This window comes from Oncorhynchus gorbuscha, linkage group LG25, assembly GCF_021184085.1.
Source record: "Oncorhynchus gorbuscha isolate QuinsamMale2020 ecotype Even-year linkage group LG25, OgorEven_v1.0, whole genome shotgun sequence".
NCBI classification, from domain to species: Eukaryota; Metazoa; Chordata; class Actinopteri; order Salmoniformes; family Salmonidae; genus Oncorhynchus; species Oncorhynchus gorbuscha.
Genome location: NC_060197.1, coordinates 26,254,208 through 26,279,341, shown reverse-complemented (window position 1 = coordinate 26,279,341; position 25,134 = coordinate 26,254,208). Strand labels below are relative to the sequence as shown.

The 25,134-nt window shown below is 40.2% G+C and overlaps 21 non-coding genes across 21 annotated transcripts; all 21 read left to right on the top strand.

Annotated features, from left to right (window-relative positions):
* Positions 1 to 288: 288 nt before the first annotated feature.
* On the top strand, positions 289 to 362 carry trnan-guu. Its single transcript has one exon. It is a non-coding gene; the product is annotated as a tRNA-Asn (tRNA).
* Positions 363 to 1,234: 872 nt separating this feature from the next.
* trnan-guu lies at positions 1,235 to 1,308 on the top strand. The gene has a single exon. It is a non-coding gene; the product is annotated as a tRNA-Asn (tRNA).
* Positions 1,309 to 2,180: 872 nt separating this feature from the next.
* Positions 2,181 to 2,254, top strand: trnan-guu. The gene has a single exon. It is a non-coding gene; the product is annotated as a tRNA-Asn (tRNA).
* Positions 2,255 to 3,126: 872 nt separating this feature from the next.
* trnan-guu lies at positions 3,127 to 3,200 on the top strand. The gene has a single exon. It is a non-coding gene; the product is annotated as a tRNA-Asn (tRNA).
* An 874-nt stretch (positions 3,201 to 4,074) lies between these two features.
* trnan-guu lies at positions 4,075 to 4,148 on the top strand. Its single transcript has one exon. It is a non-coding gene; the product is annotated as a tRNA-Asn (tRNA).
* An 871-nt stretch (positions 4,149 to 5,019) lies between these two features.
* trnan-guu lies at positions 5,020 to 5,093 on the top strand. Its single transcript has one exon. It is a non-coding gene; the product is annotated as a tRNA-Asn (tRNA).
* Positions 5,094 to 5,967: 874 nt separating this feature from the next.
* On the top strand, positions 5,968 to 6,041 carry trnan-guu. The gene has a single exon. It is a non-coding gene; the product is annotated as a tRNA-Asn (tRNA).
* Positions 6,042 to 6,912: 871 nt separating this feature from the next.
* On the top strand, positions 6,913 to 6,986 carry trnan-guu. Its single transcript has one exon. It is a non-coding gene; the product is annotated as a tRNA-Asn (tRNA).
* An 873-nt stretch (positions 6,987 to 7,859) lies between these two features.
* trnan-guu lies at positions 7,860 to 7,933 on the top strand. The gene has a single exon. It is a non-coding gene; the product is annotated as a tRNA-Asn (tRNA).
* Positions 7,934 to 8,805: 872 nt separating this feature from the next.
* Positions 8,806 to 8,879, top strand: trnan-guu. Its single transcript has one exon. It is a non-coding gene; the product is annotated as a tRNA-Asn (tRNA).
* Positions 8,880 to 9,751: 872 nt separating this feature from the next.
* trnan-guu lies at positions 9,752 to 9,825 on the top strand. Its single transcript has one exon. It is a non-coding gene; the product is annotated as a tRNA-Asn (tRNA).
* Positions 9,826 to 10,928: 1,103 nt separating this feature from the next.
* Positions 10,929 to 11,002, top strand: trnan-guu. Its single transcript has one exon. It is a non-coding gene; the product is annotated as a tRNA-Asn (tRNA).
* Positions 11,003 to 11,873: 871 nt separating this feature from the next.
* Positions 11,874 to 11,947, top strand: trnan-guu. Its single transcript has one exon. It is a non-coding gene; the product is annotated as a tRNA-Asn (tRNA).
* Positions 11,948 to 12,820: 873 nt separating this feature from the next.
* On the top strand, positions 12,821 to 12,894 carry trnan-guu. Its single transcript has one exon. It is a non-coding gene; the product is annotated as a tRNA-Asn (tRNA).
* Positions 12,895 to 13,766: 872 nt separating this feature from the next.
* trnan-guu lies at positions 13,767 to 13,840 on the top strand. Its single transcript has one exon. It is a non-coding gene; the product is annotated as a tRNA-Asn (tRNA).
* An 872-nt stretch (positions 13,841 to 14,712) lies between these two features.
* Positions 14,713 to 14,786, top strand: trnan-guu. The gene has a single exon. It is a non-coding gene; the product is annotated as a tRNA-Asn (tRNA).
* Positions 14,787 to 15,659: 873 nt separating this feature from the next.
* On the top strand, positions 15,660 to 15,733 carry trnan-guu. The gene has a single exon. It is a non-coding gene; the product is annotated as a tRNA-Asn (tRNA).
* An 872-nt stretch (positions 15,734 to 16,605) lies between these two features.
* trnan-guu lies at positions 16,606 to 16,679 on the top strand. Its single transcript has one exon. It is a non-coding gene; the product is annotated as a tRNA-Asn (tRNA).
* An 872-nt stretch (positions 16,680 to 17,551) lies between these two features.
* On the top strand, positions 17,552 to 17,625 carry trnan-guu. The gene has a single exon. It is a non-coding gene; the product is annotated as a tRNA-Asn (tRNA).
* An 875-nt stretch (positions 17,626 to 18,500) lies between these two features.
* On the top strand, positions 18,501 to 18,574 carry trnan-guu. The gene has a single exon. It is a non-coding gene; the product is annotated as a tRNA-Asn (tRNA).
* An 871-nt stretch (positions 18,575 to 19,445) lies between these two features.
* On the top strand, positions 19,446 to 19,519 carry trnan-guu. The gene has a single exon. It is a non-coding gene; the product is annotated as a tRNA-Asn (tRNA).
* Positions 19,520 to 25,134: the final 5,615 nt, after the last annotated feature.

Below are 25,134 nucleotides of genomic sequence, written 5' to 3'. Positions count from 1 at the left end.
GAGGAATTCTAAATTCCTTTAATGTTTTAATTGCCAATACCAATTAGCACTCATTTCTAATTCATTTAATGAGTTGTAAGTTCATTAATTATGCATGAAGTAGATTGAGACCAGTCTTTCCACTATCAATAGCGCGTCAGAGTCTACTTCCTTGAAAATGTTGCTGCACCTTCGATGCACGTTAACACAACCATTGGAACAAAGTGTTGTTGTTTCGTAAACTCCATGTACAGTTGGATGAGAGCACAAATGGCCAGCGATCAAGCGTCAGGGTCAAATACACCACAAGTCTCTGTGGCGCAATTGGTTAGTGCGTTAGACTGTTAATCTAAAGGTTGGTGGTTCGAGCCCACCCAGGGACGACAGTTCTCAGTTTGTTGTGCTCCATGATGTGGATATGACAAGTCTCTGTGGTGCAATTGGTTGGTGAGTTTGACTCTTAATTTAAAAGTTGGTGATTTGAGCCCACCCAGGAATGCTGTCTCTCTGTTTCTAGTGATATGGAAGACCTTCCTGGCCTTACAGTAAGCTTGCTTTTGACCTGCTGTGTTTCCTGTTGTCACATGTGATTGGTGTGTTGTTGAACATGAAAGATGACAAGTTGCTATACCTACTGGTAAAATGGCTGTCAATGGTCTCTGATCTTCTGTTACTCAATAGCTTGATCATTCTGTGTTCTCCAAGGAACATATAATTTATTCTTATTAATCTGGATAGTATGACAACGTAAATGATGTCAATCTGGCATGAATAACCTTAGCATTTATATTTATCTCGCGAGAAGGACAATGTTTGTCCAGTGTGTTTGTGTGTGTATGTACGCCTATACGCCATGAAAGTGACTAGCCACTTCATCATTCTTCCAGAGTCAGTCCCCTTATTATTTTGAATGGGCTTGGCGATTATATATTACATTTGTGAAAATGCAGTTGTTTAAAATATATATTTATCAGAATATATTTGAGATTGTGGCTGAATTTACTCCTGCCAGATGCCTTTCAATATAATGTTGCGCTGACGAACATTGCGCTACATTTTTGCCCTTTTAAGGCCATTCAAAAAGCTAACAAATATTAGAAAACTACAGGTCTACTTCCTTGAAAATGTTGCTGCACCTTCGATGCACGTTAACACAACCATTGGAACAAAGTGTTGTTGTTTCGTAAACTCCATGTACAGTTGGATGAGAGCACAAATGGCCAGCGATCAAGCGTCAGGGTCAAATACACCACAAGTCTCTGTGGCGCAATTGGTTAGCGCGTTAGACTGTTAATCTAAAGGTTGGTGGTTCGAGCCCACCCAGGGACGACAGTTCTCAGTTTGTTGTGCTCCATGATGTGGATATGACAAGTCTCTGTGGTGCAATTGGTTGGTGAGTTTGACTCTTAATTTAAAAGTTGGTGATTTGAGCCCACCCAGGAATGCTGTCTCTCTGTTTCTAGTGATATGGAAGACCTTCCTGGCCTTACAGTAAGCTTGCTTTTGACCTGCTGTGTTTCCTGTTGTCACATGTGATTGGTGTGTTGTTGAACATGAAAGATGACAAGTTGCTATACCTACTGGTAAAATGGCTGTCAATGGTCTCTGATCTTCTGTTACTCAATAGCTTGATCATTCTGTGTTCTCCAAGGAACATATAATTTATTCTTATTAATCTGGATAGTATGACAACGTAAATGATGTCAATCTGGCATGAATAACCTTAGCATTTATATTTATCTCGCGAGAAGGACAATGTTTGTCCAGTGTGTTTGTGTGTATATGTACGCCTATACGCCATGAAAGTGACTAGCCACTTCATCATTCTTCCAGAGTCAGTCCCCTTATTATTTTGAATGGGCTTGGCGATTATATATTACATTTGTGAAAATGCAGTTGTTTAAAATATATATTTATCAGAATATATTTGAGATTGTGGCTGAATTTACTCCTGCCAGATGCCTTTCAATATAATGTTGCGCTGACGAACATTGCGCTACATTTTTGCCCTTTTAAGGCCATTCAAAAAGCTAACAAATATTAGAAAACTACAGGTCTACTTCCTTGAAAATGTTGCTGCACCTTCGATGCACGTTAACACAACCATTGGAACAAAGTGTTGTTGTTTCGTAAACTCCATGTACAGTTGGATGAGAGCACAAATGGCCAGCGATCAAGCGTCAGGGTCAAATACACCACAAGTCTCTGTGGCGCAATTGGTTAGCGCGTTAGACTGTTAATCTAAAGGTTGGTGGTTCGAGCCCACCCAGGGACGACAGTTCTCAGTTTGTTGTGCTCCATGATGTGGATATGACAAGTCTCTGTGGTGCAATTGGTTGGTGAGTTTGACTCTTAATTTAAAAGTTGGTGATTTGAGCCCACCCAGGAATGCTGTCTCTCTGTTTCTAGTGATATGGAAGACCTTCCTGGCCTTACAGTAAGCTTGCTTTTGACCTGCTGTGTTTCCTGTTGTCACATGTGATTGGTGTGTTGTTGAACATGAAAGATGACAAGTTGCTATACCTACTGGTAAAATGGCTGTCAATGGTCTCTGATCTTCTGTTACTCAATAGCTTGATCATTCTGTGTTCTCCAAGGAACATATAATTTATTCTTATTAATCTGGATAGTATGACAACGTAAATGATGTCAATCTGGCATGAATAACCTTAGCATTTATATTTATCTCGCGAGAAGGACAATGTTTGTCCAGTGTGTTTGTGTGTGTATGTACGCCTATACGCCATGAAAGTGACTAGCCACTTCATCATTCTTCCAGAGTCAGTCCCCTTATTATTTTGAATGGGCTTGGCGATTATATATTACATTTGTGAAAATGCAGTTGTTTAAAATATATATTTATCAGAATATATTTGAGATTGTGGCTGAATTTACTCCTGCCAGATGCCTTTCAATATAATGTTGCGCTGACGAACATTGCGCTACATTTTTGCCCTTTTAAGGCCATTCAAAAAGCTAACAAATATTAGAAAACTACAGGTCTACTTCCTTGAAAATGTTGCTGCACCTTCGATGCACGTTAACACAACCATTGGAACAAAGTGTTGTTGTTTCGTAAACTCCATGTACAGTTGGATGAGAGCACAAATGGCCAGCGATCAAGCGTCAGGGTCAAATACACCACAAGTCTCTGTGGCGCAATTGGTTAGCGCGTTAGACTGTTAATCTAAAGGTTGGTGGTTCGAGCCCACCCAGGGACGACAGTTCTCAGTTCAGTTTGTTGTGCTCCATGATGTGGATATGACAAGTCTCTGTGGTGCAATTGGTTGGTGAGTTTGACTCTTAATTTAAAAGTTGGTGATTTGAGCCCACCCAGGAATGCTGTCTCTCTGTTTCTAGTGATATGGAAGACCTTCCTGGCCTTACAGTAAGCTTGCTTTTGACCTGCTGTGTTTCCTGTTGTCACATGTGATTGGTGTGTTGTTGAACATGAAAGATGACAAGTTGCTATACCTACTGGTAAAATGGCTGTCAATGGTCTCTGATCTTCTGTTACTCAATAGCTTGATCATTCTGTGTTCTCCAAGGAACATATAATTTATTCTTATTAATCTGGATAGTATGACAACGTAAATGATGTCAATCTGGCATGAATAACCTTAGCATTTATATTTATCTCGCGAGAAGGACAATGTTTGTCCAGTGTGTTTGTGTGTATATGTACGCCTATACGCCATGAAAGTGACTAGCCACTTCATCATTCTTCCAGCAGTCCCCTTATTATTTTGAATGGGCTTGGCGATTATATATTACATTTGTGAAAATGCAGTTGTTTAAAATATATATTTATCAGAATATATTTGAGATTGTGGCTGAATTTACTCCTGCCAGATGCCTTTCAATATAATGTTGCGCTGACGAACATTGCGCTACATTTTTGCCCTTTTAAGGCCATTCAAAAAGCTAACAAATATTAGAAAACTACAGGTCTACTTCCTTGAAAATGTTGCTGCACCTTCGATGCACGTTAACACAACCATTGGAACAAAGTGTTGTTGTTTCGTAAACTCCATGTACAGTTGGATGAGAGCACAAATGGCCAGCGATCAAGCGTCAGGGTCAAATACACCACAAGTCTCTGTGGCGCAATTGGTTAGCGCGTTAGACTGTTAATCTAAAGGTTGGTGGTTCGAGCCCACCCAGGGACGACAGTTCTCAGTTTGTTGTGCTCCATGATGTGGATATGACAAGTCTCTGTGGTGCAATGGTTGGTGAGTTTGACTCTTAATTTAAAAGTTGGTGATTTGAGCCCACCCAGGAATGCTGTCTCTCTGTTTCTAGTGATATGGAAGACCTTCCTGGCCTTACAGTAAGCTTGCTTTTGACCTGCTGTGTTTCCTGTTGTCACATGTGATTGGTGTGTTGTTGAACATGAAAGATGACAAGTTGCTATACCTACTGGTAAAATGGCTGTCAATGGTCTCTGATCTTCTGTTACTCAATAGCTTGATCATTCTGTGTTCTCCAAGGAACATATAATTTATTCTTATTAATCTGGATAGTATGACAACGTAAATGATGTCAATCTGGCATGAATAACCTTAGCATTTATATTTATCTCGCGAGAAGGACAATGTTTGTCCAGTGTGTTTGTGTGTATATGTACGCCTATACGCCATGAAAGTGACTAGCCACTTCATCATTCTTCCAGAGTCAGTCCCCTTATTATTTTGAATGGGCTTGGCGATTATATATTACATTTGTGAAAATGCAGTTGTTTAAAATATATATTTATCAGAATATATTTGAGATTGTGGCTGAATTTACTCCTGCCAGATGCCTTTCAATATAATGTTGCGCTGACGAACATTGCGCTACATTTTTGCCCTTTTAAGGCCATTCAAAAAGCTAACAAATATTAGAAAACTACAGGTCTACTTCCTTGAAAATGTTGCTGCACCTTCGATGCACGTTAACACAACCATTGGAACAAAGTGTTGTTGTTTCGTAAACTCCATGTACAGTTGGATGAGAGCACAAATGGCCAGCGATCAAGCGTCAGGGTCAAATACACCACAAGTCTCTGTGGCGCAATTGGTTAGCGCGTTAGACTGTTAATCTAAAGGTTGGTGGTTCGAGCCCACCCAGGGACGACAGTTCTCAGTTTGTTGTGCTCCATGATGTGGATATGACAAGTCTCTGTGGTGCAATTGGTTGGTGAGTTTGACTCTTAATTTAAAAGTTGGTGATTTGAGCCCACCCAGGGATGCTGTCTCTCTGTTTCTAGTGATATGGAAGACCTTCCTGGCCTTACAGTAAGCTTGCTTTTGACCTGCTGTGTTTCCTGTTGTCACATGTGATTGGTGTGTTGTTGAACATGAAAGATGACAAGTTGCTATACCTACTGGTAAAATGGCTGTCAATGGTCTCTGATCTTCTGTTACTCAATAGCTTGATCATTCTGTGTTCTCCAAGGAACATATAATTTATTCTTATTAATCTGGATAGTATGACAACGTAAATGATGTCAATCTGGCATGAATAACCTTAGCATTTATATTTATCTCGCGAGAAGGACAATGTTTGTCCAGTGTGTGTTTGTGTGTATATGTACGCCTATACGCCATGAAAGTGACTAGCCACTTCATCATTCTTCCAGAGTCAGTCCCCTTATTATTTTGAATGGGCTTGGCGATTATATATTACATTTGTGAAAATGCAGTTGTTTAAAATATATATTTATCAGAATATATTTGAGATTGTGGCTGAATTTACTCCTGCCAGATGCCTTTCAATATAATGTTGCGCTGACGAACATTGCGCTACATTTTTGCCCTTTTAAGGCCATTCAAAAAGCTAACAAATATTAGAAAACTACAGGTCTACTTCCTTGAAAATGTTGCTGCACCTTCGATGCACGTTAACACAACCATTGGAACAAAGTGTTGTTGTTTCGTAAACTCCATGTACAGTTGGATGAGAGCACAAATGGCCAGCGATCAAGCGTCAGGGTCAAATACACCACAAGTCTCTGTGGCGCAATTGGTTAGCGCGTTAGACTGTTAATCTAAAGGTTGGTGGTTCGAGCCCACCCAGGGACGACAGTTCTCAGTTTGTTGTGCTCCATGATGTGGATATGACAAGTCTCTGTGGTGCAATTGGTTGGTGAGTTTGACTCTTAATTTAAAAGTTGGTGATTTGAGCCCACCCAGGGATGCTGTCTTTCTGTTTCTAGTGATATGGAAGACCTTCCTGGCCTTACAGTAAGCTTGCTTTTGACCTGCTGTGTTTCCTGTTGTCACATGTGATTGGTGTGTTGTTGAACATGAAAGATGACAAGTTGCTATACCTACTGGTAAAATGGCTGTCAATGGTCTCTGATCTTCTGTTACTCAATAGCTTGATCATTCTGTGTTCTCCAAGGAACATATAATTTATTCTTATTAATCTGGATAGTATGACAACGTAAATGATGTCAATCTGGCATGAATAACCTTAGCATTTATATTTATCTCGCGAGAAGGACAATGTTTGTCCAGTGTGTTTGTGTGTATATGTACGCCTATACGCCATGAAAGTGACTAGCCACTTCATCATTCTTCCAGAGTCAGTCCCCTTATTATTTTGAATGGGCTTGGCGATTATATATTACATTTGTGAAAATGCAGTTGTTTAAAATATATATTTATCAGAATATATTTGAGATTGTGGCTGAATTTACTCCTGCCAGATGCCTTTCAATATAATGTTGCGCTGACGAACATTCGCTACATTTTTGCCCTTTTAAGGCCATTCAAAAAGCTAACAAATATTAGAAAACTACAGGTCTACTTCCTTGAAAATGTTGCTGCACCTTCGATGCACGTTAACACAACCATTGGAACAAAGTGTTGTTGTTTCGTAAACTCCATGTACAGTTGGATGAGAGCACAAATGGCCAGCGATCAAGCGTCAGGGTCAAATACACCACAAGTCTCTGTGGCGCAATTGGTTAGCGCGTTAGACTGTTAATCTAAAGGTTGGTGGTTCGAGCCCACCCAGGGACGACAGTTCTCAGTTTGTTGTGCTCCATGATGTGGATATGACAAGTCTCTGTGGTGCAATTGGTTGGTGAGTTTGACTCTTAATTTAAAAGTTGGTGATTTGAGCCCACCCAGGAATGCTGTCTCTCTGTTTCTAGTGATATGGAAGACCTTCCTGGCCTTACAGTAAGCTTGCTTTTGACCTGCTGTGTTTCCTGTTGTCACATGTGATTGGTGTGTTGTTTGAACATGAAAGATGACAAGTTGCTATACCTACTGGTAAAATGGCTGTCAATGGTCTCTGATCTTCTGTTACTCAATAGCTTGATCATTCTGTGTTCTCCAAGGAACATATAATTTATTCTTATTAATCTGGATAGTATGACAACGTAAATGATGTCAATCTGGCATGAATAACCTTAGCATTTATATTTATCTCGCGAGAAGGACAATGTTTGTCCAGTGTGTTTGTGTGTATATGTACGCCTATACGCCATGAAAGTGACTAGCCACTTCATCATTCTTCCAGAGTCAGTCCCCTTATTATTTTGAATGGGCTTGGCGATTATATATTACATTTGTGAAAATGCAGTTGTTTAAAATATATATTTATCAGAATATATTTGAGATTGTGGCTGAATTTACTCCTGCCAGATGCCTTTCAATATAATGTTGCGCTGACGAACATTGCGCTACATTTTTGCCCTTTTAAGGCCATTCAAAAAGCTAACAAATATTAGAAAACTACAGGTCTACTTCCTTGAAAATGTTGCTGCACCTTCGATGCACGTTAACACAACCATTGGAACAAAGTGTTGTTGTTTCGTAAACTCCATGTACAGTTGGATGAGAGCACAAATGGCCAGCGATCAAGCGTCAGGGTCAAATACACCACAAGTCTCTGTGGCGCAATTGGTTAGCGCGTTAGACTGTTAATCTAAAGGTTGGTGGTTCGAGCCCACCCAGGGACGACAGTTCTCAGTTTGTTGTGCTCCATGATGTGGATATGACAAGTCTCTGTGGTGCAATTGGTTGGTGAGTTTGACTCTTAATTTAAAAGTTGGTGATTTGAGCCCACCCAGGAATGCTGTCTCTCTGTTTCTAGTGATATGGAAGACCTTCCTGGCCTTACAGTAAGCTTGCTTTTGACCTGCTGTGTTTCCTGTTGTCACATGTGATTGGTGTGTTGTTGAACATGAAAGATGACAAGTTGCTATACCTACTGGTAAAATGGCTGTCAATGGTCTCTGATCTTCTGTTACTCAATAGCTTGATCATTCTGTGTTCTCCAAGGAACATATAATTTATTCTTATTAATCTGGATAGTATGACAACGTAAATGATGTCAATCTGGCATGAATAACCTTAGCATTTATATTTATCTCGCGAGAAGGACAATGTTTGTCCAGTGTGTTTGTGTGTATATGTACGCCTATACGCCATGAAAGTGACTAGCCACTTCATCATTCTTCCAGAGTCAGTCCCCTTATTATTTTGAATGGGCTTGGCGATTATATATTACATTTGTGAAAATGCAGTTGTTTAAAATATATATTTATCAGAATATATTTGAGATTGTGGCTGAATTTACTCCTGCCAGATGCCTTTCAATATAATGTTGCGCTGACGAACATTGCGCTACATTTTTGCCCTTTTAAGGCCATTCAAAAAGCTAACAAATATTAGAAAACTACAGGTCTACTTCCTTGAAAATGTTGCTGCACCTTCGATGCACGTTAACACAACCATTGGAACAAAGTGTTGTTGTTTCGTAAACTCCATGTACAGTTGGATGAGAGCACAAATGGCCAGCGATCAAGCGTCAGGGTCAAATACACCACAAGTCTCTGTGGCGCAATTGGTTAGCGCGTTAGACTGTTAATCTAAAGGTTGGTGGTTCGAGCCCACCCAGGGACGACAGTTCTCAGTTTGTTGTGCTCCATGATGTGGATATGACAAGTCTCTGTGGTGCAATTGGTTGGTGAGTTTGACTCTTAATTTAAAAGTTGGTGATTTGAGCCCACCCAGGAATGCTGTCTCTCTGTTTCTAGTGATATGGAAGACCTTCCTGGCCTTACAGTAAGCTTGCTTTTGACCTGCTGTGTTTCCTGTTGTCACATGTGATTGGTGTGTTGTTGAACATGAAAGATGACAAGTTGCTATACCTACTGGTAAAATGGCTGTCAATGGTCTCTGATCTTCTGTTACTCAATAGCTTGATCATTCTGTGTTCTCCAAGGAACATATAATTTATTCTTATTAATCTGGATAGTATGACAACGTAAATGATGTCAATCTGGCATGAATAACCTTAGCATTTATATTTATCTCGCGAGAAGGACAATGTTTGTCCAGTGTGTTTGTGTGTATATGTACGCCTATACGCCATGAAAGTGACTAGCCACTTCATCATTCTTCCAGAGTCAGTCCCCTTATTATTTTGAATGGGCTTGGCGATTATATATTACATTTGTGAAAATGCAGTTGTTTAAAATATATATTTATCAGAATATATTTGAGATTGTGGCTGAATTTACTCCTGCCAGATGCCTTTCAATATAATGTTGCGCTGACGAACATTGCGCTACATTTTTGCCCTTTTAAGGCCATTCAAAAAGCTAACAAATATTAGAAAACTACAGGTCTACTTCCTTGAAAATGTTGCTGCACCTTCGATGCACGTTAACACAACCATTGGAACAAAGTGTTGTTGTTTCGTAAACTCCATGTACAGTTGGATGAGAGCACAAATGGCCAGCGATCAAGCGTCAGGGTCAAATACACCACAAGTCTCTGTGGCGCAATTGGTTAGCGCGTTAGACTGTTAATCTAAAGGTTGGTGGTTCGAGCCCACCCAGGGACGACAGTTCTCAGTTTGTTGTGCTCCATGATGTGGATATGACAAGTCTCTGTGGTGACTCTTAATTTAAAAGTTGGTGATTTGAGCCCACCCAGGGATGCTGTCTTTCTGTTTCTAGTGATATGGAAGACCTTCCTGGCCTTACAGTAAGCTTGCTTTTGACCTGCTGTGTTTCCTGTAATTCAAATGTAGACTGTTAATAAAGGTTGGTGGTTCGAGCCCACCCAGGGACGACAGTTCTCAGTTTGTTGTGCTCCATGATGTGGATATGACAAGTCTCTGTGGTGCATTGGTTGGTGAGTTTGACTCTTAATTTAAAAGTTGGTGATTTGAGCCCACCCAGGGATGCTGTCTTCTGTTTCTAGTGATATGGAAGACCTTCCTGGCCTTACAGTAAGCTTGCTTTTGACCTGCTGTGTTTCCTGTTGTCACATGTGATTGGTGTGTTGTTGAACATGAAAGATGACAAGTTGCTATACCTACTGGTAAAATGGCTGTCAATGGTCTCTGATCTTCTGTTACTCAATAGCTTGATCATTCTGTGTTCTCCAAGGAACATATAATTTATTCTTATTAATCTGGATAGTATGACAACGTAAATGATGTCAATCTGGCATGAATAACCTTAGCATTTATATTTATCTCGCGAGAAGGACAATGTTTGTCCAGTGTGTTTGTGTGTATATGTACGCCTATACGCCATGAAAGTGACTAGCCACTTCATCATTCTTCCAGAGTCAGTCCCCTTATTATTTTGAATGGGCTTGGCGATTATATATTACATTTGTGAAAATGCAGTTGTTTAAAATATATATTTATCAGAATATATTTGAGATTGTGGCTGAATTTACTCCTGCCAGATGCCTTTCAATATAATGTTGCGCTGACGAACATTGCGCTACATTTTTGCCCTTTTAAGGCTTCAAAAAGCTAACAAATATTAGAAAACTACAGGTCTACTTCCTTGAAAATGTTGCTGCACCTTCGATGCACGTTAACACAACCATTGGAACAAAGTGTTGTTGTTTCGTAAACTCCATGTACAGTTGGATGAGAGCACAAATGGCCAGCGATCAAGCGTCAGGGTCAAATACACCACAACACAAGTCTCTGTGGCGCAATTGGTTAGCGCGTTAGACTGTTAATCTAAAGGTTGGTGGTTCGAGCCCACCCAGGGACGACAGTTCTCAGTTTGTTGTGCTCCATGATGTGGATATGACAAGTCTCTGTGGTGCAATTGGTTGGTGAGTTTGACTCTTAATTTAAAAGTTGGTGATTTGAGCCCACCCAGGAATGCTGTCTCTCTGTTTCTAGTGATATGGAAGACCTTCCTGGCCTTACAGTAAGCTTGCTTTTGACCTGCTGTGTTTCCTGTTGTCACATGTGATTGGTGTGTTGTTGAACATGAAAGATGACAAGTTGCTATACCTACTGGTAAAATGGCTGTCAATGGTCTCTGATCTTCTGTTACTCAATAGCTTGATCATTCTGTGTTCTCCAAGGAACATATAATTTATTCTTATTAATCTGGATAGTATGACAACGTAAATGATGTCAATCTGGCATGAATAACCTTAGCATTTATATTTATCTCGCGAGAAGGACAATGTTTGTCCAGTGTGTTTGTGTGTGTATGTACGCCTATACGCCATGAAAGTGACTAGCCACTTCATCATTCTTCCAGAGTCAGTCCCCTTATTATTTTGAATGGGCTTGGCGATTATATATTACATTTGTGAAAATGCAGTTGTTTAAAATATATATTTATCAGAATATATTTGAGATTGTGGCTGAATTTACTCCTGCCAGATGCCTTTCAATATAATGTTGCGCGACGAACATTGCGCTACATTTTTGCCCTTTTAAGGCCATTCAAAAAGCTAACAAATATTAGAAAACTACAGGTCTACTTCCTTGAAAATGTTGCTGCACCTTCGATGCACGTTAACACAACCATTGGAACAAAGTGTTGTTGTTTCGTAAACTCCATGTACAGTTGGATGAGAGCACAAATGGCCAGCGATCAAGCGTCAGGGTCAAATACACCACAAGTCTCTGTGGCGCAATTGGTTAGCGCGTTAGACTGTTAATCTAAAGGTTGGTGGTTCGAGCCCACCCAGGGACGACAGTTCTCAGTTTGTTGTGCTCCATGATGTGGATATGACAAGTCTCTGTGGTGCAATTGGTTGGTGAGTTTGACTCTTAATTTAAAAGTTGGTGATTTGAGCCCACCCAGGGATGCTGTCCTTCTGTTTCTAGTGATATGGAAGACCTTCCTGGCCTTACAGTAAGCTTGCTTTTGACCTGCTGTGTTTCCTGTTGTCACATGTGATTGGTGGTTGTTGTTGAACATGAAAGATGACAAGTTGCTATACCTACTGGTAAAATGGCTGTCAATGGTCTCTGATCTTCTGTTACTCAATAGCTTGATCATTCTGTGTTCTCCAAGGAACATATAATTTATTCTTATTAATCTGGATAGTATGACAACGTAAATGATGTCAATCTGGCATGAATAACCTTAGCATTTATATTTATCTCGCGAGAAGGACAATGTTTGTCCAGTGTGTTTGTGTGTATATGTACGCCTATACGCCATGAAAGTGACTAGCCACTTCATCATTCTTCCAGAGTCAGTCCCCTTATTATTTTGAATGGGCTTGGCGATTATATATTACATTTGTGAAAATGCAGTTGTTTAAAATATATATTTATCAGAATATATTTGAGATTGTGGCTGAATTTACTCCTGCCAGATGCCTTTCAATATAATGTTGCGCTGACGAACATTGCGCTACATTTTTGCCCTTTTAAGGCCATTCAAAAAGCTAACAATATTAGAAAACTACAGGTCTACTTCCTTGAAAATGTTGCTGCACCTTCGATGCACGTTAACACAACCATTGGAACAAAGTGTTGTTGTTTCGTAAACTCCATGTACAGTTGGATGAGAGCACAAATGGCCAGCGATCAAGCGTCAGGGTCAAATACACCACAAGTCTCTGTGGCGCAATTGGTTAGCGCGTTAGACTGTTAATCTAAAGGTTGGTGGTTCGAGCCCACCCAGGGACGACAGTTCTCAGTTTGTTGTGCTCCATGATGTGGATATGACAAGTCTCTGTGGTGCAATTGGTTGGTGAGTTTGACTCTTAATTTAAAAGTTGGTGATTTGAGCCCACCCAGGGATGCTGTCTTTCTGTTTCTAGTGATATGGAAGACCTTCCTGGCCTTACAGTAAGCTTGCTTTTGACCTGCTGTGTTTCCTGTTGTCACATGTGATTGGTGTGTTGTTGAACATGAAAGATGACAAGTTGCTATACCTACTGGTAAAATGGCTGTCAATGGTCTCTGATCTTCTGTTACTCAATAGCTTGATCATTCTGTGTTCTCCAAGGAACATATAATTTATTCTTATTAATCTGGATAGTATGACAACGTAAATGATGTCAATCTGGCATGAATAACCTTAGCATTTATATTTATCTCGCGAGAAGGACAATGTTTGTCCAGTGTGTTTGTGTGTATATGTACGCCTATACGCCATGAAAGTGACTAGCCACTTCATCATTCTTCCAGAGTCAGTCCCCTTATTATTTTGAATGGGCTTGGCGATTATATATTACATTTGTGAAAATGCAGTTGTTTAAAATATATATTTATCAGAATATATTTGAGATTGTGGCTGAATTTACTCCTGCCAGATGCCTTTCAATATAATGTTGCGCTGACGAACATTGCGCTACATTTTTGCCCTTTTAAGGCCATTCAAAAAGCTAACAAATATTAGAAAACTACAGGTCTACTTCCTTGAAAATGTTGCTGCACCTTCGATGCACGTTAACACAACCATTGGAACAAAGTGTTGTTGTTTCGTAAACTCCATGTACAGTTGGATGAGAGCACAAATGGCCAGCGATCAAGCGTCAGGGTCAAATACACCACAAGTCTCTGTGGCGCAATTGGTTAGCGCGTTAGACTGTTAATCTAAAGGTTGGTGGTTCGAGCCCACCCAGGGACGACAGTTCTCAGTTTGTTGTGCTCCATGATGTGGATATGACAAGTCTCTGTGGTGCAATTGGTTGGTGAGTTTGACTCTTAATTTAAAAGTTGGTGATTTGAGCCCACCCAGGAATGCTGTCTCTCTGTTTCTAGTGATATGGAAGACCTTCCTGGCCTTACAGTAAGCTTGCTTTTGACCTGCTGTGTTTCCTGTTGTCACATGTGATTGGTGTGTTGTTGAACATGAAAGATGACAAGTTGCTATACCTACTGGTAAAATGGCTGTCAATGGTCTCTGATCTTCTGTTACTCAATAGCTTGATCATTCTGTGTTCTCCAAGGAACATATAATTTATTCTTATTAATCTGGATAGTATGACAACGTAAATGATGTCAATCTGGCATGAATAACCTTAGCATTTATATTTATCTCGCGAGAAGGACAATGTTTGTCCAGTGTGTTTGTGTGTATATGTACGCCTATACGCCATGAAAGTGACTAGCCACTTCATCATTCTTCCAGAGTCAGTCCCCTTATTATTTTGAATGGGCTTGGCGATTATATATTACATTTGTGAAAATGCAGTTGTTTAAAATATATATTTATCAGAATATATTTGAGATTGTGGCTGAATTTACTCCTGCCAGATGCCTTTCAATATAATGTTGCGCTGACGAACATTGCGCTACATTTTTGCCCTTTTAAGGCCATTCAAAAAGCTAACAAATATTAGAAAACTACAGGTCTACTTCCTTGAAAATGTTGCTGCACCTTCGATGCACGTTAACACAACCATTGGAACAAAGTGTTGTTGTTTCGTAAACTCCATGTACAGTTGGATGAGAGCACAAATGGCCAGCGATCAAGCGTCAGGGTCAAATACACCACAAGTCTCTGTGGCGCAATTGGTTAGCGCGTTAGACTGTTAATCTAAAGGTTGGTGGTTCGAGCCCACCCAGGGACGACAGTTCTCAGTTTGTTGTGCTCCATGATGTGGATATGACAAGTCTCTGTGGTGCAATTGGTTGGTGAGTTTGACTCTTAATTTAAAAGTTGGTGATTTGAGCCCACCCAGGAATGCTGTCTCTCTGTTTCTAGTGATATGGAAGACCTTCCTGGCCTTACAGTAAGCTTGCTTTTGACCTGCTGTGTTTCCTGTTGTCACATGTGATTGGTGTGTTGTTGAACATGAAAGATGACAAGTTGCTATACCTACTGGTAAAATGGCTGTCAATGGTCTCTGATCTTCTGTTACTCAATAGCTTGATCATTCTGTGTTCTCCAAGGAACATATAATTTATTCTTATTAATCTGGATAGTATGACAACGTAAATGATGTCAATCTGGCATGAATAACCTTAGCATTTATATTTATCTCGCGAGAAGGACAATGTTTGTCCAGTGTGTTTGTGTGTATATGTACGCCTATACGCCATGAAAGTGACTAGCCACTTCATCATTCTTCCAGAGTCAGTCCCCTTATTATTTTGAATGGGCTTGGCGATTATATATTACATTTGTGAAAATGCAGTTGTTTAAAATATATATTTATCAGAATATATTTGAGATTGTGGCTGAATTTACTCCTGCCAGATGCCTTTCAATATAATGTTGCGCTGACGAACATTGCGCTACATTTTTGCCCTTTTAAGGCCATTCAAAAAGCTAACAAATATTAGAAAACTACAGGTCTACTTCCTTGAAAATGTTGCTGCACCTTCGATGCACGTTAACACAACCATTGGAACAAAGTGTTGTTGTTTCGTAAACTCCATGTACAGTTGGATGAGAGCACAAATGGCCAACGATCAAGCGTCAGGGTCAAATACAAACACAAGTCTCTGTGGCGCAATTGGTTAGCGCGTTAGACTGTTAATCTAAAGGTTGGTGGTTCGAGCCCACCCAGGGACGACAGTTCTCAGTTTGTTGTGCTCCATGATGTGGATATGACAAGTCTCTGTGGTGCAATTGGTTGGTGAGTTTGACTCTTAATTTAAAAGTTGGTGATTTGAGCCCACCCAGGAATGCTGTCTCTCTGTTTCTAGTGATATGGAAGACCTTCCTGGCCTTACAGTAAGCTTGCTTTTGACCTGCTGTGTTTCCTGTTGTCACATGTGATTGGTGTGTTGTTGAACATGAAAGATGACAAGTTGCTATACCTACTGGTAAAATGGCTGTCAATGGTCTCTGATCTTCTGTTACTCAATAGCTTGATCATTCTGTGTTCTCCAAGGAACATATAATTTATTCTTATTAATCTGGATAGTATGACAACGTAAATGATGTCAATCTGGCATGAATAACCTTAGCATTTATATTTATCTCGCGAGAAGGACAATGTTTGTCCAGTGTGTTTGTGTGTGTATGTACGCCTATACGCCATGAAAGTGACTAGCCACTTCATCATTCTTCCAGAGTCAGTCCCCTTATTATTTTGAATGGCCTTGGCGATTATATATTACATTTGTGAAAATGCAGTTGTTTAAAATATATATTTATCAGAATATATTTGAGATTGTGGCTGAATTTACTCCTGCCAGATGCCTTTCAATATAATGTTGCGCTGACGAACATTGCGCTACATTTTTGCCCTTTTAAGGCCATTCAAAAAGCTAACAAATATTAGAAAACTACAGGTCTACTTCCTTGAAAATGTTGCTGCACCTTCGATGCACGTTAACACAACCATTGGAACAAAGTGTTGTTGTTTCGTAAACTCCATGTACAGTTGGATGAGAGCACAAATGGCCAGCGATCAAGCGTCAGGGTCAAATACACCACAAGTCTCTGTGGCGCAATTGGTTAGCGCGTTAGACTGTTAATCTAAAGGTTGGTGGTTCGAGCCCACCCAGGGACGACAGTTCTCAGTTTGTTGTGCTCCATGATGTGGATATGACAAGTCTCTGTGGTGCAATTGGTTGGTGAGTTTGACTCTTAATTTAAAAGTTGGTGATTTGAGCCCACCCAGGAATGCTGTCTCTCTGTTTCTAGTGATATGGAAGACCTTCCTGGCCTTACAGTAAGCTTGCTTTTGACCTGCTGTGTTTCCTGTTGTCACATGTGATTGGTGTGTTGTTGAACATGAAAGATGACAAGTTGCTATACCTACTGGTAAAATGGCTGTCAATGGTCTCTGATCTTCTGTTACTCAATAGCTTGATCATTCTGTGTTCTCCAAGGAACATATAATTTATTCTTATTAATCTGGATAGTATGACAACGTAAATGATGTCAATCTGGCATGAATAACCTTAGCATTTATATTTATCTCGCGAGAAGGACAATGTTTGTCCAGTGTGTTTGTGTGTATATGTACGCCTATACGCCATGAAAGTGACTAGCCACTTCATCATTCTTCCAGAGTCAGTCCCCTTATTATTTTGAATGGGCTTGGCGATTATATATTACATTTGTGAAAATGCAGTTGTTTAAAATATATATTTATCAGAATATATTTGAGATTGTGGCTGAATTTACTCCTGCCAGATGCCTTTCAATATAATGTTGCGCTGACGAACATTGCGCTACATTTTTGCCCTTTTAAGGCCATTCAAAAAGCTAACAAATATTAGAAAACTACAGGTCTACTTCCTTGAAAATGTTGCTGCACCTTCGATGCACGTTAACACAACCATTGGAACAAAGTGTTGTTGTTTCGTAAACTCCATGTACAGTTGGATGAGAGCACAAATGGCCAGCGATCAAGCGTCAGGGTCAAATACACCACAAGTCTCTGTGGCGCAATTGGTTAGCGCGTTAGACTGTTAATCTAAAGGTTGGTGGTTCGAGCCCACCCAGGGACGACAGTTCTCAGTTTGTTGTGCTCCATGATGTGGATATGACAAGTCTCTGTGGTGCAATTGGTTGGTGAGTTTGACTCTTAATTTAAAAGTTGGTGATTTGAGCCCACCCAGGAATGCTGTCTCTCTGTTTCTAGTGATATGGAAGACCTTCCTGGCCTTACAGTAAGCTTGCTTTTGACCTGCTGTGTTTCCTGTTGTCACATGTGATTGGTGTGTTGTTGAACATGAAAGATGACAAGTTGCTATACCTACTGGTAAAATGGCTGTCAATGGTCTCTGATCTTCTGTTACTCAATAGCTTGATCATTCTGTGTTCTCCAAGGAACATATAATTTATTCTTATTAATCTGGATAGTATGACAACGTAAATGATGTCAATCTGGCATGAATAACCTTAGCATTTATATTTATCTCGCGAGAAGGACAATGTTTGTCCAGTGTGTTTGTGTGTGTATGTACGCCTATACGCCATGAAAGTGACTAGCCACTTCATCATTCTTCCAGAGTCAGTCCCCTTATTATTTTTTGAATGGGCCTTGGCGATTATATATTACATTTGTGAAAATGCAGTTGTTTAAAATATATATTTATCAGAATATATTTGAGATTGTGGCTGAATTTACTCCTGCCAGATGCCTTTCAATATAATGTTGCGCTGACGAACATTGCGCTACATTTTTGCCCTTTTAAGGCCATTCAAAAAGCTAACAAATATTAGAAAACTACAGGTCTACTTCCTTGAAAATGTTGCTGCACCTTCGATGCACGTTAACACAACCATTGGAACAAAGTGTTGTTGTTTCGTAAACTCCATGTACAGTTGGATGAGAGCACAAATGGCCAGCGATCAAGCGTCAGGGTCAAATACACCACAAGTCTCTGTGGCGCAATTGGTTAGCGCGTTAGACTGTTAATCTAAAGGTTGGTGGTTCGAGCCCACCCAGGGACGACAGTTCTCAGTTTGTTGTGCTCCATGATGTGGATATGACAAGTCTCTGTGGTGCAATTGGTTGGTGAGTTTGACTCTTAATTAAAAAGTTGGTGATTTGAGCCCACCCAGGAATGCTGTCTCTCTGTTTCTAGTGATATGGAAGACCTTCCTGGCCTTACAGTAAGCTTGCTTTTGACCTGCTGTGTTTCCTGTTGTCACATGTGATTGGTGTGTTGTTGAACATGAAAGATGACAAGTTGCTATACCTACTGGTAAAATGGCTGTCAATGGTCTCTGATCTTCTGTTACTCAATAGCTTGATCATTCTGTGTTCTCCAAGGAACATATAATTTATTCTTATTAATCTGGATAGTATGACAACGTAAATGATGTCAATCTGGCATGAATAACCTTAGCATTTATATTTATCTCGCGAGAAGGACAATGTTTGTCCAGTGTGTTTGTGTGTATATGTACGCCTATACGCCATGAAAGTGACTAGCCACTTCATCATTCTTCCAGAGTCAGTCCCCTTATTATTTTGAATGGGCTTGGCGATTATATATTACATTTGTGAAAATGCAGTTGTTTAAAATATATATTATCAGAATATATTTGAGATTGTGGCTGAATTTACTCCTGCCAGATGCCTTTCAATATAATGTTGCGCTGACGAACATTGCGCTACATTTTTGCCCTTTTAAGGCCATTCAAAAAGCTAACAAATATTAGAAAACTACAGGTCTACTTCCTTGAAAATGTTGCTGCACCTTCGATGCACGTTAACACAACCATTGGAACAAAGTGTTGTTGTTTCGTAAACTCCATGTACAGTTGGATGAGAGCACAAATGGCCAGCGATCAAGCGTCAGGGTCAAATACACCACAAGTCTCTGTGGCGCAATTGGTTAGCGCGTTAGACTGTTAATCTAAAGGTTGGTGGTTCGAGCCCACCCAGGGACGACAGTTCTCAGTTTGTTGTGCTCCATGATGTGGATATGACAAGTCTCTGTGGTGCAATTGGTTGGTGAGTTTGACTCTTAATTTAAAAGTTGGTGATTTGAGCCCACCCAGGGATGCTGTCTTTCTGTTTCTAGTGATATGGAAGACCTTCCTGGCCTTACAGTAAGCTTGCTTTTGACCTGCTGTGTTTCCTGTTGTCACATGTGATTGGTGTGTTGTTGAACATGAAAGATGACAAGTTGCTATACCTACTGGTAAAATGGCTGTCAATGGTCTCTGATCTTCTGTTACTCAATAGCTTGATCATTCTGTGTTCTCCAAGGAACATATAATTTATTCTTATTAATCTGGATAGTATGACAACGTAAATGATGTCAATCTGGCATGAATAACCTTAGCATTTATATTTATCTCGCGAGAAGGACAATGTTTGTCCAGTGTGTTTGTGTGTGTATGTACGCCTATACGCCATGAAAGTGACTAGCCACTTCATCATTCTTCCAGAGTCAGTCCCCTTATTATTTTGAATGGCTTGGCGATTATATATTACATTTGTGAAAATGCAGTTGTTTAAAATATATATTTATCAGAATATATTTGAGATTGTGGCTGAATTTACTCCTGCCAGATGCCTTTCATATAATGTTGCTGACGCTACATTTTTGAACATTGCTAACGCTAGGTCTATTTTTGCACGTTAACACAACCATTGGAACAAAGTGTTGTTGTTTTATGTACAGGCCATTCAAAAAGCTAACAAATGTTTTGTCTTATTTGATTTTGCTTTTCCTTCTACAGTTTTACCCCTGCTGAAAATGTTGCTGCACCTTCGATGCACGTTAACACAACCATTGGAACAAAGTGTTGTTGTTCCTGCTCCCAGCTGTTCCTATTCCATAATCAATCATTTGGATGAGAGCACATCTTTTCCCCTGATTAGAGTCCCTATTTCTCCCCTTGTTTTCCTGTTTCTGTCCTTCGGATCCTTGTATATTGTTCACCGTGCTGTGTCTTTGTATCGCCCTGTCGGGACGACAGTTTCCCTCAGATGCTGCGTGGTGAGCAGGTGTCTGAGTCTGCTACGGTCAAGTGCCTTCCCGAGGCAACCTGCAGTTTATGATCGAGTCTCCAGTCTGTTCTAATTTACGAGTGGAATTGTTCTTTATGCTTTATTTACCCTCCAGGAATGCTGTCTCTCTTTGTCTAGTGATATTGGAAGACCTTCCTGGCCACAAATGGCCAGCGATTCAAAGCTCCTGAATATTTACTGGATTAAAGACTCTGTTTTCGCCAAGTCGCTTTTGGGTCCTCATTCACCTGCATAACAGAGGAATTCTAAATTCCTTTAATGTTTTAATTGCCAATACCAATTAGCACTCATTTCTAATTCATTTAATGAGTTGTAAGTTCATTAATTATGCATGAAGTAGATTGAGACCAGTCTTAAAAGCCAGGTTAAAGAGCGTTTTAATTCCAGAGAGTACTAACCCATACACAGATTTCCACAGGTTATAAACTCAAAATGACATCATCAGTTTCCCACGATAGCCCCGTTGTTTTTTTGTTTAGGTCCGGAGATGCTTTCTACTCCCCTCATAAACCAGACATTACAACCTGTCTAAAAGATACAGATTTCTCTCAACAATGGAATAAAACCCAAACATTCTTATCTTGTCTGAAAAGCTTTTTCTCCCCTTGACCTTCCCAAGAGGCACAGACAATCAAATTAGTTCTGCTTACATTTTCAGTAACAGCTTAACCAATAACCTTTACTTTTCATATCATAACATAATAGTATTAGAATAAATGGTTTCTAATCATTAACGAATACATAATTGATCATCTAAACTATATTTTCCACTATCAATCCTCCCTTTGATCAAATATTATACATTCAATTCTACATCTAGTTTTATTTAATCATAAAAATATAAGTATAAACGAATTTAACTAACCTTTTTATATAGGTTTATCAGATTATCATATGAATAGACAAATAATCAACAAATCAATTATAAATGTTTATCCAACTCGTCACATTTCATTAATCAATTCTAACCTTAACTCCAACTGTTTTTAAACCTACATCAGAATCATAACTCTTCCTTCTGGATTTTCGTCACGACCTTCATTAAAAACAGTTTAATCATGGAAACAAATTACAATCTAATTCCCCTTCATCTCAACACTAGCCTCATCAAACATAAATTCCCCACAAATGACAGATCCAGATTCGTCCACTTCCTCTGTAGATATGCCACGGGTCGGAACATGGAATTGGCCCATAACCCCATCTGTAGTGTCATTGATCTCTCTATAGTCCTGGAAACAATAACTTTCACACATACCCCTTCCTTTTCAGCCAATAACATATCCAATGCAATTCTATTCTGCCAAGCCATCAGGCTGGTTGCTTCAGTCTGTTCAGCCAAACCAAACCTTTAATCGCATCTCTGGAATAGTCTGTTCTGCCAAACCTTTAATCGCATCTCTGGAATAATTGATAAAGCGCTGTTGATTATAATAAATATAATTAATCCAGTCTACATTGCTTGACTCTAAAAAATGCTTGACTCTAATCCTGCTAGTATCTGATTTCTTGCCTTGAACTCATCCGGCACACCTCGTGGCACCCCAATGTTATCAATATATGTCGTCAAAAGACCCAGATGGAGCATCTCTTCTCTCTCGTTTTGCTAACTTCATGTCTTGGTGTTGTATGAGTGTAAAAGGCCTTCCTAAATGTACTAAAGCACATAGTCCATTCCAATCAGTCGGCAATACCGCACAAACTCATTCCCCCACACAACCACCAGATGTCGACACTGGCCCATTTTATTTTATTTGGCATTCCTGCTTTCATGAACAGCTTTACCATACATGCATTCCCTTACTATACTCCACCTGGTCCCAAATTGAGTGTATGGGTTTACGTAGCCATCCCTTTCAGTGTGAGCTATGACCTGTCCACGATCAATTTGGTGATTTACACAAATACTTCCCATAGAGTCCCATGGTTCTAGACTGCCAAGGGGTGAATGACTCCAATTGATCTACACAAAATTCTACCGAGAGATCCTTGCCCAATTCCACCCTCACATCCTTACTGTTTTGTTTCAGTGACCTTTTGAGAATCTTTGGTAACATCCCATTTCCCTCATCTAGCACATGAGTCAAATTATCCTCTTTGGCACTCTCCGGGGGATCATGGTGAATCAGGAATATGGCCCCCACAATAAAACAGCTCAGGACGGTCAGTGCACACGTGAAGCCCCACCCTCTCCCCGAGAACATATCAACAGCCAGAGGCCAAGCCATCACTTCACTTCTATGAACGCTCACAGCTGGGGAAAGGTCAGGTATAGGGAATCTTCAGAAGGAGTTTGACCCCCGTTCCATATGGGTCACGGTTCCTCTCCTTCCCCTGTGACCGCTCGACAGTGCCAGTATGACTCACCCCCTTACAATGTGTGACATGTACCCAGGTAGCTCTTTCGGCTATTCTCACCGCGAAGGCAGTCACCAGTAGTACTTGGAATGGTCCCTCCCACAGAGGCTGCTTCCAGTTTTTTTTCTTCAATGATTGGATCCAGATCCAGTCTCCTGGTTGAATCTCGTGTGCCACCTCCCTCTAATTCTCCTGCTGGGCATAAAACTTTTGACATACGTGTTTGATTAATGAACAACCTCCTCATGTGTTCCTACCATCCCCCCTGTTGATACATGGCTTTGCCCATGTATCAATACAGCAGCATATTTAAACAGTGACTTAGGTAAAACAGGTAGATTCCCTTTATGCCAAATACCTCCTCTATCTACAGCTCCCATTCTGACCCATTTAGAAACTTATTTACCCACTATGTTATCTTTTTGCTCTTCCTGGCCCCCCTCTAACTTCTCTGCTCTCCCAAGTTCAAGGTCTCTGCGGTGCGTGGGAGGGCTCCTCTGTATGTTTCTCATGTTTTCCAAATTTGAACTACATGGGAACTACAAACCCATGGACCCTCTTTTAGAAAAAAAAATGTCTATGAGCGGCTTTTCTCCAAATTCCTTAATCAATCTATCTTAATCCCAACAATAATCCTAACTCCTCAAGATGTCCTATATTCCTGTTAAATATAATACTATTTAAAAACGTATAATCTAATAGATGCTAACCATATTAAAAATCCTTCCTACGCTAACAAGCCCTCTCCTTGGGGACCCTCAGTATTCTATCTGACAATAACATGGGTTTAATATGTGTTGCAAAGTGTGGAATAAAACTTTGGTCCTGGAAAACAGAGTAAAGCAGAACAAAGCATTCTTATAACCCATCTGGTCCTCTCAGCTATTCTTATCCAGCATCAGGTGGGCACCATGCCACCCTTCACGACAGGGAGAACAAACATACATGGGTCATCCTCAGTCAGTAAATAATACAGGAATTAGGGTCAGAAATCCAGTAACCACCATACCGGTATACTTACCAAACCAGTCTCCCAACCAGGGTGGACAGTCAGACTCCTCTACCCCCGCCATGGTCCTCATCTCAGCAGATAGCCCATTTAAGGCCCTTAGATATACTACCATCTGGACTGGTGTTATTAGGGATATACGTACAACATTGTTCACTGAACATTTTGTAGACTCCCCCCTGACTAGCAAGAAGCATATTCTAAGCAAGTCCATTCTGTATAAGACAGCCACAAATTGTCCCTACCATCAAAACCAGTCTCCGTGCCTCATTGATCAATAGCTGAATAGTCTAACATTAATTACCTGAATGGGATTTTTAGCATAGTGGTGACAGGTTCGGTCCAGGGGTGATAGAGGAGTGTGTCTGGCCCCGGTCTGTCTGAGACCTCCGGTTTTGGCAGTACCTTAATAGAAAACACACCCACCGTGTCTGTCCCGGTCCTTTGTAGTCCGGGGTGCAAGTGCCTGCATCAGAGAGCTTAATAGTTTTGATGGTTAGTAGGATTTCATCACCTTTACAAAGTTCAACAGTGCTCCCAGGTTTCCCCCATATCATGGAAAGCCTATCCACCTTTGTGGGATCCCCTTTCTCCAGTCCCAAAACTGTCCCAAGTTGGTTATCATACGGACACCCTCCCCCTATTACACAGGTAATGTCTCCCGTCTTTTGACACTCCTGTAACCGAGTGTTAAAACCAAACAAAAATATCTCAATTTCTTCCCTGCCCTGTTGGCTCAAAATATGTTATCTTCCCTATTTATTCTCAATGATAAATATGACTTTCTCTCTGTTACAATACCAAATCCCTAATAGCCCATTCAAAAAACTTCACAGCTAATGTTATAAGACAGAATCCTGAACCACTTTCTCATTTGCGGTTCAAACAGTAATTCTAACCCTCAACCAAAACTGCTTTATTTCTAATGAATTTACCTTAAAACTAGTAACTCAATATGACCCCATTCATTATACAAATGACTCTCCCCCGAGGCTGATCAGACCTTGGGAGCCAGTCATGATAAGGTCAAAAGGTCATACCATATTAGGCATAAAGAACCCTTTATCTTTTGAATAGAAATAGTCACCTGTATAATTCAAAGTTATAATTTAAAGTGAGCCACCACACCCCTAACTATCATTCCCTAATGCTATTTCG